At 40.8% G+C, this 4,307-nt stretch overlaps 1 protein-coding gene across 1 annotated transcript in view; it reads left to right on the forward strand.

Annotated features, from left to right (window-relative positions):
* FAT3 (FAT atypical cadherin 3) overlaps nucleotides 1-4,307 on the forward strand; it is a 725,482-nt gene that overhangs the window by 244,636 nt on the left and 476,539 nt on the right. The window lies entirely within an intron of this gene.

Below are 4,307 nucleotides of genomic sequence, written 5' to 3' on the forward strand. Positions count from 1 at the left end.
ACCATGTTAGCCAGGATGGTCTCGATCTCCTGACCTCGTGATCCGCCCGTCTCGGCCTCCCAAAGTGCTGGGATTACAGGCTTGAGCCACCGCGCCCGGCCGTATTTTTAATATTCAGTTTTACACCAAGCAAAACTATTTTCTGTAGTTCCAGGTAGTTCTAGGTAGTAATCAGAGGAAATAATCTCTGCAAATAGTCCCCTGAGTTCATAGATTTGAGCTTGCAGTCTTAAATCTTTGTATTTCCAACACTGTCTACCTCTTAAAATTACCGGATTATAAGCATTCTGAGGTTGATTACCCCATCAACAATTTACCTCTAAATCTGCAGGAGTTGACATACTACAGAACAAATTAGTCAAAAAGTGTTGATTGAATGTAGCCTAATAATTGCTTTAAATATCCTCTAACTGAAAATTATACACACGTGTGTGTGTCATATGTGTATGTATGTGTGTGTACATATATGTGTGTGTATATTCAGATATATGTATATGTGCATATATGTGTGTGTGTGTACAGTGGTTTCAAGCACATTTTTCAGAGTTAGGCTGACTTAGACCAAAATTCTTGCTCCACTTTTCACTCCCTGAGTCACCTTGGGGAAGTTACTTAATCTGCTGGAGTCATACCTTTTTGTTTTTCCTGTAAGATGAGGACAGTAATGTCTACTTGTAAGTGGAGATTAATGACAGAATAAAGGTGGAGCACTTCAAGTTGTGCCATCCTGGCCTGCTGAATGTGTAGTAACAGCTAAACAATATTATAGTATTAAACAATTAAACACCATTCTAATGAATGTTTCATTTTCCCCAAACTGAACTACAGTAATTGTACAAAGTAAGGTAACACCTGTATATTTGAGGACAATGATGGTAAGAGCACAGATGAAATTTTCTGGTCTTATTTAGAAGCGCTTTTCTTTTGCTGAATCTGTGTGAGGTTCCCCTGTGTCCTCGTGTGAGCATGACCACCTACTGCTGTGCGCCAAGACCAGTAGTCAGTGACATGGAAATGTTTTTGGAACGAGAAGTGGAAAGAGAAGAACCAGAATGGCTTCTTTTATCCAAGGCTAATCTTGTGAGCGGTAGGAGGGAAAGTCAGGCCTGTCCAAAGCAGCTTGAACCTTTGCAGCAGGGTAGATGCTGAGTAAAAACTTGCAAACACAATGACAAGAAGGCAGAACCCAGAATTAGGTTCAAATTGACCCTAAGTTTTTAAAGGTCATTCTCTAGCTTGGGAGAGAACTTGGGAAAGGAGGCAGAGTGAAGTCACTCTGGTACCACATGGCTGGGGCACTGATGGCTCAGCCCCTTACTAGTTGTGTGGCCTCAGACAAGTCTTTATGCTTTTCTGTGGCCAGTTCCCTTAATGTAAACTGGGATTAAAATTGCACTTACCTCTTAGAGTTGTTTGTGAAGATTAAGTAAATTAATTTATGAAAGTGCTTGGAACAACATAAGGCAAAAAATATAAGGATTCAGTAACTGTTAGCTGTCATAATCTACCTATCTCAAAGGCTGAATGGTCCATTTTTCTCTCTCCAAGATTTTTTTCCCTCTTTTTTTCATGATTGCATCTGAACTTCTGTGCATTTCTATTTAAGAAGTGACACTTGCCAGTGTGTGGTTTTCTGGGGGCAGACAAATGTATGGCATTATGATTTATAAGTTCTAAGACTGTTCTGTCATTAAATTATAGTCATGGAAACAGTTAATTTTCATATAAATACTGATTTATCACTCTTACTAATCTTAAAGATGCGAAATCTATATTACAATAAGCATGAGTTAGCACAGAACACATTTGCAGGCAGAGAACAAAAACATTTCTGAGGTTAGAGCATGAATTAGTTTTTAGAAAAGGTGTTTGCTCAGGATTCAAATCGCATTTTTTGTTCTCTGTGATAAATTCCTTCTAGCCACAGCTGGAGTTTTTGGTAGGTCTGGACTCTCCCGCTCCACCACCACCTTCATTAATTTATCTTCCTTGTTGCCTGCTGAAAGTGTGCTGGGAAAACAGAACTGGTGCTTTCACGCTTCCTTTCTCCCTGCACTTTTGCATTCAGAATCTTAGGGATTTGACTTGTCAATAAGCCCCGTTTAGAGCCACTGATCTCTGAATGCTGCTGTTTGGTTTTTCATGCTGCTATTCTAGAATATGCTACAAGGCTCACACATGTTGTTACACAGGAAGTTCCAAAGGGCAGCATGGGGCTTCTCAGGTGCCAGCCTCTGTCTCCAGTTGAGATGTGTGTGGCTGGCTGACATGTTATGCCAGGGCCTCTTGGGTTGCCAATTTAGCCAACAGTTAGTGAAATCTTACACCGGCCCAGGCTCAATGCTAAGCAGTTGCAGATGCCTTCTCATTTACTCCTCACAATATCCTCATCCCTATTTTGCAGACTGCTGAGGAGCCCGAGCAATGCCAATAAAAAGCATCACTCCTCTAAGCCTGCATACCAAACAATTGGGAAATAAAGTGAAAGAATACAGGCCAAAGTATTGTATTTATCAATTACAAATGCTAACTTGGTGGATGTAAGTTAGTGTCATAGCCAAATGAGAATGCGAAGGTTGAGTCTCAGAACTAGGCAGATGTACGCACCAGTCACACAGAAGTGGAAACTTCCTCACTTGGCCCCCTTGACCCCAGCAGCATCTGAGCTCTGGGAGGGGCAGGGGAATTGGGCTCCCCTACTGGTAGCTTAATCCCAAGACAAGGAAATGTAGAGCTGAGTGCAGTATACCTGATCATTCTTCCCAAATGCACTAACTCAATGAGTCACCCCTTCCCCTCCTTAGAAATGAATAGAATGGGTCAAGTGTTGGAGAAAGGCCAGGAGTGCATTTAGGAAAAATACATCCTCATGAAAATCAGTGTAGGGTAAAGTTCAGATGAGGAAACTGAAGCACAGAGAAGTTCAGTAATTTGCAAAGGTTACACACATCCTTAGCAGTGGAGCTCAAAGTTTAATACAGTCTTCGTACTCGTGTGCCTTATGCTGAGTTGGAATTTTTCTCAGAATTGAAACAAATGGAATTATGACATAGGAAAGAACTGTGGAAAGTCATTCATCCTCCAGAATTCAAAACAATATTTTATATAAATTATCCAAGAACAATAGATAGGTATTTTGCCCCTTAGATTGGCTTCATCTTTACTTTTGCTGTTAACTTTCTGTTGAAAGTTCTGGCTGCTTTCCCTTCCACAATATGGGCCACTTCCTTTTCTTGAAGTTACCATGGCCAACCATTGAACTTGCTTTTTCTGAAAGTGACTCTGACCTGGTACACTGAAGCTCATGTCTCCTTTCCCCATACCTTGTCTTGTCCAACTCTAACTACCTCCTTAGCCAGGGGCCAATGCTGCCCCAGCACCAATCGGCTTTGACAACTGTGTATATGGCCCCTGCCTGACCTGCCTGTACTCAGCGTTGGCAGCCTCGTTGAGGTTCCATTCATTGCCTTCAGGCCTTGCTTCTAAAAATTTCTCCTTCTTTTAAATGTGATTAACATGATGTTTAATATTTACAATTCACAATTTTGCGTTTTTAAACTTGGCATTGGATGACTGAACTGCATCCTCTTCAAGGACAGTTTGCACAGCCTCCTTGAAGGGTAGGACTCTACTTCAAATTGTGTTCAAGGTTTCCTGTGGCTGTGGGGGGTGCGGTAGAGTAGGGATTTATGGGTACGATTCCCATTAGGAGGCTTCTTGGAAGATCTTTATGAATGAGCTAGAGAGAGGGATTAAAGGAGACATTATGTCACAGCCTCTGGTTCCTACAAGGCCTTGGTTCCAACACAAGACTGGAAACAATTAGCAGCAGCAAGAATTTGCTGTTTATGGAGGAGTGGGAGGAATGAGGTAAATCTTGTATTTGGAATTAAACATGGGAATTTGGAACTGTATCTCAATCAGGTGAATCAGAAGATATGCTCCAGAAGCCATGAAATCCCTAAGTCTGTTTACATCTTGGGTGGTAATTTTAGAAGCCTAAAATAGCCTTTGCCTTTGTGACTATGCTAAACTGATACTATGGAACAGTTATAGATTATGTTCTCTTGATATTATTAACTAGATGAATTTGCATTGTTTAGAAACTAGCCTTTCAGTATGGTCCCTTTTAATTGCAATATTGAAAATCCTGGTAAACTTGGACTTCCAAACTTGGGTTTCTCTAGAAATCAAGAAGTTTTAAAACAGAATCCTGATCTTTACTGGTCAGTCTTGAAATTTACTCTGGAGATAGTTTTCTCAGAGATTGTAGAACAGCTTTAGTCTAGAATTAGACAAGACGATCC

The sequence above is a fragment of the Rhinopithecus bieti genome, unplaced genomic scaffold (genome assembly GCF_001698545.2).
Source record: "Rhinopithecus bieti isolate Rb0 unplaced genomic scaffold, ASM169854v2 scaffold_32422, whole genome shotgun sequence".
Taxonomy (NCBI): domain Eukaryota; kingdom Metazoa; phylum Chordata; class Mammalia; order Primates; family Cercopithecidae; genus Rhinopithecus; species Rhinopithecus bieti.